Source organism: Amblyraja radiata, chromosome 14 (assembly GCF_010909765.2).
Source record: "Amblyraja radiata isolate CabotCenter1 chromosome 14, sAmbRad1.1.pri, whole genome shotgun sequence".
NCBI classification, from domain to species: domain Eukaryota; kingdom Metazoa; phylum Chordata; class Chondrichthyes; order Rajiformes; family Rajidae; genus Amblyraja; species Amblyraja radiata.
The window spans coordinates 30,351,692-30,364,101 of record NC_045969.1 but is presented as its reverse complement, the minus strand read 5'-3'; the positions used below and the strand labels follow the sequence as shown (position 1 = coordinate 30,364,101).

General features: G+C 46.6%; 1 protein-coding gene across 4 annotated transcripts in view; it reads left to right on the top strand.

The window, feature by feature from the left end:
- The first annotated feature begins 9,904 nt into the window (after nucleotides 1-9,904).
- The window catches only part of tmco3 (transmembrane and coiled-coil domains 3), a 32,226-nt gene continuing 29,720 nt past the window's right edge, over nucleotides 9,905-12,410 (top strand). For 2 of the 4 annotated variants that reach the window (XR_004414019.1, XR_004414018.1), the window contains exon 1: nucleotides 9,905-10,052. The gene's annotated coding sequence lies outside the window, so the exon portion shown is untranslated. The remainder of the gene's footprint in view (nucleotides 10,053-12,410) is intronic. The other 2 variants (XM_033032984.1, XM_033032982.1) reach the window with 1 other exon arrangement.

The following is a 12,410-nucleotide window of genomic DNA, read 5'->3' as shown; positions in this document are numbered from 1 at the left end:
AAGTCCTGTTTTCATTCTGTATCATTGAAAACAAAATTCTGAATGTTTATCTTATCCATAACCCTTCATCTATATTACTAAATCTCTGATCTTGACCGCGTTTGGCCCACTGTGCTGTGATTTCCGACAGAACGCCGCCACCTACAGCCGTCATTTTTGGCCACCTCGCTCAGAGCCCCTCTCCGCCTTACGGGTGCGGAGGATTTTTCCTATCGATGACAAATCAGAGAGATATTAATGGTTTTTTTAAAATCACCATTCTCTCTGCTGCCCCTGCTGGAGGGAGGGGGAGGGACTATAAAACCAGGAAGTGGTGTGCCTCACTCACTCTCTGCAAGATGGATGAAGCCAAGGGTCACGTCTCTCTGAGCTCTGAATAACACTGAACAAATGTCTACACAACTGTGAGTACCCTTAATGTGGTTTGAAAATGAAAATATGGTTTGTTTGAAGTAAAAAGGCACTGCCTGCAAATGGTTGTTTGGGTGCTTTGGCTTGAAGTTGAAAGGCACTACTTACTGAAAATGGTGGCTTGGGTGCTTTGGCTTGAAGTTGAAAGGCACTACTTACTGCAAATGGTGGCTTGGGTGCTTTGGCTTGAAGTTGAAAGGCACTACTTACTGCAAATGGTGGCTTGGGTGCTTTGCTTGAAGTTGAAAGGCACTACTTACTGCAAATGGTGGCTTGGGTGCTTTGGCTTGAGGTTGAAAGGCACTACTTATTGCAAATGATGGCTTGGGTGCTTTGGCTTGAAGTTGAAAGGCACTTCTTACTGCAAATGGTGGCTTGGATGTTTTTGCTTGAAGTTGAATTGCACTATTTACTGCAAATGGTGGCTTGGGAGCTTTGGTTTAAAGTTGAAAGGCACTACTTACTGCAAATGGTGGCTTGGGAGCTTTGGCTTGAAGTTTAAAAAAATCACCATTCTCTCTGCTGCACCTGCTGGAGGGAGGGGGAGGGTCTATAAAACCAGGAAGTGGTGTGCCTCACTCACTCTGCAAGATGGATGAAGCCAAGGGTCACGTCTCTCTGAACTCTGAATAACACTGAACAAATGTCTACACAACTGTGAGTACCCTTAATGTGGTTTGAAAATGAAAATATGGTTTGTTTGAAGTAAAAAGGCACTGCCTGCAAATGGTTGTTTGGGTGCTTTGCTTGAAGTTGAAAGGCACTACTTACTGCAAATGGTGGCTTGGGAGCTTTGGTTTAAAGTTGAAAGGCACTACTTACTGCAAATGGAGGTGGGTGATTTGCTTGAAGTTGAAAGGCACTACTTACTGCACATGGTGGCTTGGGTGCTTTGGCTTGAAGTTGAAAGGCACTACTTACTGCAAATGGTGGCTTGGGTGCTTTGGCTTGAAGTTGAAAGGCACTACTTACTGCAAATGGTGGCTTGGGTGCTTTGTTTGAAGTAAAAAGGCACTGCCTGCAAATGGTTGTTTGGGTGCTTTGGCTTGAGGTTGAAAGGCACTACTTACTGCAAATGGTGGCTTGGGTGCTTTGCTTGAAATTGAAAGGCATTACTTACTGCAAATGGTGGCATGAAGTTGAAAGGCACTACTTACTGCAAATGGTGGCTTGGGTGCTTTGGCTTGAAGTTGAAAGGCGCTATTTACTGCAAATGATGGCATGAAGTTGAAAGGCACTACTTACTGCAAATGGTGGCTTGGGTGCTTTGGCTTGAAGTTGAAAGGCACTACTTACTGCAAATGGTGGCTTGGGTGCTTTGGCTTGAAGTTAAAAGGCACTACTGCAAATGCACTTCCTGTTTGCGCTGTATATTCAATTTAGATAAAACGCTACCAATTACGGCTGTGATTTTTGGCCATCTTACTCACTCCCTCCTCCGCTGAGCAGGTGCAAATAATTCTTCCCATCAATGAAAAGTGTTTTTAGTGTTTAAAAAATGTTGAGAATCTCTCTCCTGTCAATCACGCCCTGAAAGCCACACCTTTTCCGGTGGGAGGGGGAGGGGTTATAAAACCCGGAAGTGTGCGTGTGGCTCAGTCTCTGCATGATGGGGGAGGGAGAGGTCATGACTCTGGCTGAGCTGTGAATCAACTGAACACACTGAATGTCTACTGAACTGTGAGTTTGGTGTTTCGTGTGGTTTTATGGTGGTTTCACCCTGCATGAAATGGTATGAAGCTGCATTTGAATTTGGTGGCCTTCGACCCTGCTTGAAGTGGAATGAAACTGCACAAATTTGGCGGCCTTGCATCCTGCTTGAAGTGGTATGAAACTGCACTGAATTTGGTGGCCTTGCACCCTACTGAAAGTGGTATGAAACTGCACTTGAATTTGGTGGCCTTGGATCCAGCTTGAAGTGGTATGAAACTGCACTTGAATTTGGTGGCCTTGCACCCTGCTTGAAATGGTAGGAACATGGATTTGAATTTGGTGGCCTTGCACCCTACTTGAAATGGAATTTCAAGGAATAGTCATGAGTCAACAGTCAGCCCACCAGCCGTGAGTGAGCTGCCAGCAGATCAGGCTTGAGGGACTGAGCTGCCACCCCAAGAACCCATACCAGCACTCCAGAAAGCCCCCCCACTGGCCACCAATATTGGAATTGGTGGAGAGGTGGAATATTGCGTCGGGGGACCAGCCCTCCCGTGTGAACATGGGACCCAACGGGTCCCACTTAGTCTAGTAATTTTATAAACCTCTATAAGGTCAACCCTCTGTGTCCTACCTACAATGAGAATAAATCTAGTTTAACCAATCTGTCTTGAACTACAGTGGGTAGGTGGGGATCCAGCATGTCCCCTGTGTTGAGAGGTGGCATATTTTGTCAGGTTGTAAGACTAATCTTTCTCAAGGTCCATATACTTGGTGGATAACAAGGTCTTGAAGTACATAAGAGCAGCAATTGAGAAGAGGAGAGCACAGGTGAATTCAGTAGGCATTGGGGCTGAGAGAGTAGCGATTCATTTTGTCCGTAAGGGAGAGAAAGGTAGAGGAGTTTTCAGGCAGGTATGAATTAGGCCAATGATTGGGAAATGCAGATAGATTTGGGAGTAAAGCTTGTTGTTCCGCAGGAAATAATTAGTACTAGTTTGAGGCCAGATATAGTGTTATGGTCAGTTAGTTAGCGGAGGTCAGCGTTCCTTGGGAGAACTTAGTGGATGAGTTTTATGAAAGGAAAGTGCTCAGACATGTAGACTTGGCAGCAGAGGTTGAGCAGCGAGGATGGAAAGCAAAAGTATGTCCAGTAGAAGTGGGTTGTAGAGGTTTCATTGCATGATCGACCATGTCGCTATTTGGAGAGCTAAGAATTTGCGGACAGAGCTTGCGTCAGGCCGTAATGGCATAATGGAGATGTCAGAGGCAGCAGTGCGAAGCAGTAGGTGTATTTGGTGGAGAAGAAACGGGGTCAGTTGGGGAGCAGAAAGGAAATGTATAGCATGTGGTTGGTGTATTTCTTCGTAACTATTCCGTGTAGGTATAACTTCTAGAATTGCTGCATTACAGCGCTAGAGACCTGGGCCCAATCCTAATGATGGGTGCTGTCTGTACGGTGTTTGTACGTTCTCTCTGTGACCGCGTGGCTTTTCTCTGGGAGTTCCAGTTTTCTCCTACAGTCCAATGACATGCACGTTTGTAGGTTAATTGTTTTTTGTAAATTGTCCCAAGTGTCTAGTATAGAACTAAACGGGGATATCTGATCGGCACGGACTTGGTGGGCCGAAGAGCCTGTTTTCATGTTGTATCTCTAAAATGAAATCACTTGCAAAATAAGAGCGTCTACATCAGGCTGCTGTTCATCAACTACAGCTTGTCGTTCAACACCATTATCCCCTCCAAACATATGATCAAACTCAGATAGCTGGGTTTCTGCTCGTCTCCATGTAATTGTATCCTTGACTTCCTCATTGGCAGACCACAATCATTATGAATTGGCAGCAACACTTCCTCATCGATAATCATATAACCATATAACAATTACAGCACGGAAACAGGCCATCTCGGCCCTTCTAGTCCGTGCCGAACACTTATTCTCCCCTAGTCCCATCTACCTGCACTCAGACCATAACCCTCCATTCCTTTCCCGTCCATATAACTATCCAATTTATTTTTAAATGATAAAATCGAACCTGCCTCCACCACCTCCACTGGAAGCTCATTCCACACAGCTACCACTCTCTGAGTAAAGAAGTACCCCCTCATGTTACCCCTAAACTTCTGTCCCTTAATTCTCAAGTCATGTCCTCTTGTTTGAATCTTCCCTACTCTCAGTGGGAAAAGCTTATCCACGTCAACTCTGTCTATCCCTCTCATCATTTTAAAGACCTCTATCAAGTCCCCCCTTAACCTTCTGCGCTCCAAAGAATAAAGACCTAACTTGTTCAACCTTTCTCTGTAACTTAGTTGCTGAAACCCAGGCAACATTCTAGTAAATCTCCTCTGTACTCTCTCTATTTTGTTGACATCCTTCCTATAATTAGGCGACCAAAATTGTACACCATACTCCAGAATTGGCCTCACCAATGCCTTGTACAATTTTAACATTACATCCCAACTTCTATACTCAATGCTCTGATTTATAAAGGCCAGCACACCAAAAGCTTTCTTTACCACCCTATCTACATGAGATTCCACCTTCAGGGAACTGTGCACAGTTATTCCTAGATCCCTCTGTTCAACTGCATTCCTCAATTCCCTACCATTTACCATGTACGTCCTATTTTGATATGTCCTGCCAAGATGTAGCACCTCACACTTATCAGCATTAAACTCCATCTGCCATCTTTCAGCCCACTCTTCCAAATCAACACAGAAACATCTAGGATATGTGCTCAGTCCACTGCTCTATTCTCTCTATATCCTTAATTGTATAACCAGAGACAGATCCAATGCTATATGTAAATGTGTTGACAATACCACTGTTGTTTGATGAATAATGGGCAACAATAAGTTAATGGACCCGTTAAGCTGCAGCAAGATGGAAGATTAATAATCTGATTGAATTCAATCTTGCTCTGATTGTTAGCAAGACCATAGTTGTTGCAAGTTGACTTTGAATACTCTATGGAGCTTCAACATATGTACAGTACTGAGTATAGAAACTGGTTGCATCCCGGCCTGGTTCAGTAACTCGAATGTCCAGGAATGAAGGAGGCTGCAAAAAGTGGTAGACATTGCCTGCTCTTCACAGGTTCGGACCTCCCTACCATCAAAGGGATCTAAATGAGGTGCTGCATGAAAAGGCAGCTAATATCAACAAAGACCCACACCACTTGGACACACTGTCATCTTGGTACCACTATCACGTAGAAGATATAGGTGCCTGAGAACCATGACCTCCAGGTTCAAGTACAGCTTCTTCCCATCAACCATCAGGCTCTTGAAAACTACGCAACACCAACAACTACCTCAGCAACTATGGTGTTGGAATCCGAACTTCTGTTTTGCACTATTCTGGTTGCCAGTGTTACTCATATTAATTCAGTGTATTATAGATTATGATATATTTACATGTGTCATGGTCCTGTTAAGCTATAGCACATAAGACTTTCTTTGCTCTGTTGCTGGTGCATGTGACAATTAAACATTTTTGATTCCTGATATTCTTTTTTGTTCTTTCTTCAATCAAGCTTACAGGCTCTCGTGTTAAGGTACTGTATACTCAGTCATACCCATTGCTATCATCTTTGTCATTTTCTTTGCAAATTCCTTCAGTCTGAACTGTCGGAGACATCCTTCCCTCCTAAAGGGCCTGTCCCACTTTCATGAGTTATTCATAAATTCTCCTGAGTTTTCCCCTTGATTCAAACTCGCAGAATGTTGGTAACGAGTCTGTAGGTCGTCATAGGAGTTCGTAGATATATCGTAGCGGCTCATTATGCCAGCAGTAGGTACTCGTGGCATCAGGTAAGTCGGGACTTTTTTCCCAGTCCGATAAAAAATGTCCACGAGTAAAAAAATGGTCGGGATGAAAGAAATTGCAACTTTTTACTCGTAAGGAGGGCATCATAATGGAAACATAGAAACATAGAAAATAGGTGAAGGAGGAGGCCATTTGGCCTTTCGAGCCAGCACCGCCATTCATTGTGATCATGGCTGATCGTCCCCAATCAATAACCCGTGCCTGTCTTCTCCCCATATCCCTTGATTCCACTAGCCCCCAGAGCTCTATCTAACTCTCTCTTAAATCCATCCAGTGATTTGGCCTCCACTGCCCTCTGTGGCAGGGAATTCCACAAATTCACAACTCTGGGTGAAAACGTTTTTTCTCACCTCAGTCTTAAATGGCCTCTCCTTTATTCTAAGACTGTGGCCCCTGGTTCTGGACTCACCCTACATTGGGAACATTTTTCCTGCATCTAGCTTGTCCAGTCCTTTTATAATTTTATATGTTTCTATAAGATCCCCCTCATCTTTCTAAACTCCAGTGAATACAAGCCTAGTCTTTTCAATCCTTCTTCATATGACAGTCCCGCCATCACAGGGGTCAACCTTCTGAACCTACGCTGCACTGCCTCAATCACAAGGAAGTCCTTCCTCAAATTAGGAGACCAAAACTGTACGCAATACTCCAGATGTGGTCTTACCAGAGCCCTATACACCTGCAGAAGAACCTCTCTACTCCTATACTGAAATCCTCTTGTTATGATGGCCAACATTCCATTAGCTTTCTTCACTGCCTGCTGTACCTGCACGCCAACTTCAGTGGCCAGTGTACAAGGACACCCAGGTCTCGCTGTACCTCCCCCTTACCTAACCTAACCTAACCCCATTGAGATAATAATCTGCCCCCTTGTTTTTGCCACCAAAGTGTATAATTTCACATTTATCTATATTATACTGCATCTGCCACGCTTCTGCCCACTCACCCTGTCCAGGTCACCCTGCAACCTCCTAACATCCTCTTCACAGTTCTCACTGCCACCCAGCTTTGTGTCATCTGCAAACTTGCTAGTGTTGCTCCTAATTCCCTCTTCCAAATCATTAATATATATGGTAAACAGTTGCGGCCCCAACACCGAGCCTTGCGGCACTCCACTCGCCACTGCTTGCCATTCTGAAAAGGACCCATTCACTCCTACTCTTTGCTTCCTGTCTGCCAACCAATTTTCTATCCACGTCAACACCCTACCCCCAATACCATGTGCTCCAATTTTAGTCACCAATCTCCCATGTGGGACCTTATGAAAGGCTTTCTGAAAGTCTAGATACACTACATCCACTGGCTCCCCTTCATCCATTTTATGTCACATCCTCAAAAAATTCCAGATTAGTCAAGCATGATTTTCCTTTCATAAATCCATGCTGACTTGGACTAATCCTATTACTGCTATCCAAATGCCCCATTATTACCTCTTTAATAATTGACTCCAGCATCTTTCCCACCACCGAAGTCAGGCTAACTGGTCTATAATTCCCCGTTTTCTCTCTTGCTCCTTTCTTGAAAAGTGGGATAACATTAGCTATCCTCCAATCCACAGGGACTGATCCTGAATCTATTGAACATTGGAAAATGATCACCAATGCATCCACTATTTCTAGAGCCACCTCCTTGAGGACCCTGGGATGCAGTCCATCAGGCCCCGGGGATTTATCATCCTTCAGTCCCATTAGCCTACCCAATACTATTTCTCGCCTAATGAAAATTTATTTCAGTTCCTCGACCCCCTTAGATCCTCTGTCCTCCAGTACTTCTGGGAGATTGTTTGTATCTTCCTTAGTGAAGACAGATCCGAAGTACCTGTTCAACTCTTCTGCCATTTCCTTGTTCCCCAAAATAATTTCACCCGTGTGTGCCTTCAGGGGACCCACATTTGACTTTGCTACTCTTTTTCCCTTAACATATCGAAAGAAGCTTTTACTGTCCTTCTCTATATTCCTGGCCAGCTTCCCTTCGTACTTCATCTTTTCAGCCCGTATTGCCCGTTTTGTTTCCTTCTGTTGTCCTATGAAAGTTTCCCAATCCTCTGGCTTCCGGCTACTCTTTGCTGTGTTATACATCTTTTCTTTTAGTTTTATTCTATCCCTAACTTATCTTGTCAGCCACGGTTGCCTCCTACTTCCCTTAGAATCTTTCTTCCTTATTGGAATGAAATGATCCTGTGTCTTTCAGATTATGCCCAGAAATTCCTGCCATTGCTGTTCCACCGTCATTCCTGCTAGTATCCCTTTCCAGTCTACCTTGGCCAGCTCCCCTCTCATGCCTTCATAATCCCCTTTGTTCAGCTGCATCACTGCCACTTCCGATTTAACCTTCTCCTTCTCAAATTGCAGCTTAAAACTAATCATATTATGATCACTCCCTCCAAGCGGTTCCTTTACCTCGAGTTCTCTTATCAAATTTGGTTCATTGGACAACACTAAATCCAGAATTGCCTTCTCTCTGGTCGGCTTCATTACAAGCTGCTCTAAGAATCCAGAATTCCCACGACTAAGAAATAGTCGTGGGAATTCGTAGACATACTCGTAGCAGTTCGTAGGAGTTCGTGAACATAGTCGTGGAAGGTCGTAGGAGTTCGTAGATTACCACAATCTTGATTTTTTTTTAGGTCCTTTAAACTCGGCAGAGGTTTTGAATTAAGTCATGAAAGTGGGACACCAAGTACTGGGTGAAGTAACTCAATGGGTTAGGTAGCATCTCTGGAGAACATGGATAGGTGACCTTTCTGGAGGGGACCCTTCTTCAGACTCGTGCCTTATAAAAAGTAAGGTTAAGGTCCATTGCAGGACTGGGTGTGTGAGGTCTGGAGCTGCGGGAGGGATAGAGTAAGGGCCTGTTGGTGCCAGCACATGTCGGCCAGTGTAGAATGCAGGCCACAGGAGAACCGTGGAATATGTGTCGATTCCTGAAAATCCTGGTTGGTTCCAAACGAGGAGGCCTGGAAGTGGAACAAGAAGCCATGTGGTAGAAGATGGCAGTGGAGGCAAGTGTTGGGGAAACACATGTGGCTGTGGTATCCAGTCCTGGCCAGAAATGGTCGGAGAGCAGCAGTAATCGCAGAGGGAAAGCAGTGAGAGAGGCTCGGAGGAGAACTTCATCAAGGTACATGAAATGTGTACGAAGGAATTGCAGATGCTGATTTACACCAAAGATAGACACAAATGCTGGAGTAACTCTATCCGGCAACTTCCCTGGAGGAAAGGAATAGGTGCCGTTTCAGCTCGAGACTGAAAAGTAGACTCCAAAGTAGACGTTCTTAATCATCTGCCTAAATAGAATTTGGGTTCTGACCCTCATCCCGCCTCTCCTTGTACCCAGCTAGTGCCCAGATCCTGGCTCCGGCTGCACACCGTGTCCACATTCCAGAGCTTGGCTCAGGACAGCCCACCCAGGCCAGCACTCCCTGTAATGCACAGATTAATTTATATTAATTTGATTAGATTATATTAATTTGATGGTTTCGACCCGAAACGTCGCCTATTTCCTTCGCTCCATAGATGCTGCTGCACCCGCTGAGTTTCTCCAGCATTTTTGTGTACCTTTAATTTGATGACTGTTTGTTTGTAAACTGTCAATATAGGCAGCCTTTGATTGTGTTAATAGTATGTTTATCTTTATTTTTTTGAATAGAAGTATTGTATAATTTAAAAAAAGTAAAAAAGTAATGCACAGGTGACCTCTCATACAACGACTGTGAATAATGAAATCTTAATATATTGTCACTCAGGTCAAACACAGCTCAGAAAGGCATATTCTTTGTAAGGCATCTCAACAGCAGGCAGCAGCAAAGATAGTCTTTGGGCAGCAGTATCAAGTTCAACTATGTATATACCAGGTGTGGCATCCCCATTCACTGCAGATGCAGAGTGTGGGAGGATGTGGATCAGGCAGCAAAGTGGTACAAAAGTCAGGCATGACCTCATCGAAGACGTGGCACTCCAGTAACTACACCCCATCCGCCACCCCAAGTGACAGCGGCCGCCGCCGCCCACAGTCTCCCAGCTCCCGCTGACACCTGGCAACAGGCCGCGCTGCCGGCGCCGTGACCTCACCGGAGCCTCATTGAGTGGGCGGTGACAACGCTCGGCCCGGACAGGAGCAGGCGGTGATAGCGCTCGCTCGGCCCCTGCCCGACAGCCTGGTGAGTGGCAGCAGCGTGACGTGATGTGGTTGCTGCGGGGAGAGGAGTGGAAGGGGAGGGAGGAGATGGGGAGCGAGGGAAGGTGGGGGGAGGATGAGAGGGTGGGGAGGAGAAGGGGAGGGAGGGGAGGATGAGGGGGAGGGGAGGATGAGGGGGTGGGGGGAGGATGAGGGGGGGGAGGATGAGAGGGCGGGGGGGAGCAGGGGAGGATGAGAGGGCGGGGGAGGATGAGGGAGGGGGGAGGATGAGAGGGAGGGGGATGAGAGGGAGGGGAGGTTGAGAGGGGGGAGAAGGACGAGGAGGGGAGAGGATGAGGGGGAGGGGGAGGATGAGAGGGAGGGGAGGATGAGAGGGGGGAGGATGAGAGGGCGGGGGGGAGCAGGGGAGGATGAGAGGGCGGGGGAGGATGAGGGAGGGGGGAGGATGAGAGGTAGGGGGAGGATGATAGGGAGGGGGATGAGAGGGAGGGGAGGTTGAGAGGGGGGAGAAGGACGAGGAGGGGAGAGGATGAGGGGGAGGGGGAGGATGAGAGGGAGGGGAGGATGAGAGGGAGGGGGAGGGGAGGAGGATGAGAGGGAGGGGAGGATGAGAGGGCGGGGGAGAGGGAGGGGAGGATGAGAGGGGGGAGAAGGACGAGGAGGGGGGAGGGGAGGATGAGGGGGAGGGGGGAGGATGAGGGGGAGGAGGATGAGAGGGAGGGGGAGGGGAGGAGGATGAGAGGGCGGGAGGGGAGGATGAGAGGGCGGGGGGGAGCAGGGGAGGATGAGAGGGTGGGGGGGAGGGGAGGATGAGGGGGAGGGGGAGGATGATAGGGAGGGGAGGATGACAGGGAGGGGATGCGAGGGAGGGGAGGATGAGAGGCGGGAGAAGGACGAGGAGGGGGGAGGGGAGGATGAGGGGGAGGATGAGAGGGAGGGGAGGATGAGAGGGAGGGGGAGGGGAGGAGGATGAGAGGGAGGGGAGGATGAGAGGTGGGGGGGGGGAGAGGGACGAGGAGGGGGGATAGGGGTGGGTGGGGAGGAGGTTGCCTGGGTTCGAGGGTACCTCGACTGCGGTGACTTGGGATGGGACTGTGGGTTTTCCCAGCAGAGAACACGCTGCGTGTTCCCAGGGGGTAGGTGGGTTAGGGAAGGAGAGGGGAGGAGGAATGTGCGAGGGCAAAGGTATCCTTGATTGTGTTATATAACCTATTCTAAGTAGTTTGTGAAGTACTGGAGGACCAACAGCAGAAATGGGTGGATGGATAATGCCTCACACACAGTTTTTCAGGAGATAAGAAAATGATTAAGATAACAATAACTTCAAAAGCTAGTTATTTTTTTAATTCTTTATGTTTAAGAAAGAACTGCAGACGCTGGAAAAATCGAAGGTAGATAAAAATGCTGGAGAAATTCAGCGGGTGAGGCAGCATCTATGGAGCGAAGGAATTCGGGTCGAGCGTCACATTCACTCCATAGATGCTGCCTCACCCGCTGAGTTTCTCCAGTATTTCTGTCTATTTTTTATTCTTGGTCAGATGCCATTTGATACTGAAATAGGAAGATAATGCAGATGACCGTCATTAGCACAGTTTTTCATTATTTATTCACAAGATGCCTGTCTGAATTGTCCACCTCTAGTTGTCCCTAAAATTGGAGATAATTTAGAGTCAACTATAATGGAGTAGGCGAGATCTGTACAAGCCTGATGGGACGCAGTTCAACAGGTTGGAGCCAGTATAATTGTAGACAGGTTTACTATTGAAAAGCGGTAGCTTGGGTAATGGGTTGCAAAGATTCAGAAAGTGTATCTAGAAATAAAGGCAAAAATGTATCTAGTGTTTTACAGCCACAATAAACAAAGGTTGGAAAATGGACAAAAAGGCAGCTTGTCTCTGCTTAATTGTATATGTACCTAAATATGTGGAATACAGCTGATGAGTTGAAGACACAGATGTATGCAAGTGTGATATTTTATCTCCATTTGAATTGTAGATTTAAAAGCAGGAAGAAAAATTGTGAGACATCCTGGTCCCTTCCTTGGTTACCATCAGAGTGACCTAGGCAGCCTAGCAAATTATCTTGGTTTTCCACAATTAAAACACATTCCCTCTGATTTCTCTTCCTTAATTTCTCTCATGTTTAGTTTAGAGATACAGTGCGGACGGAAATAAGCCCTTTGGCCTAACAAGTCCGCACCAACCAGCGATCCCCGTACACTACTGCTATCCTACAAGCACGAGGGACAATTTACAATTATACCAAGCCAATTAACCTACAAACCTGTGTGTCTTTGGAGTGTGGGAGGAAACCGGAGCACTCAGAGAAAACCCACGCATGTCACGGGGAGAATGTACAAACTCCGTACAGACAGCGATTG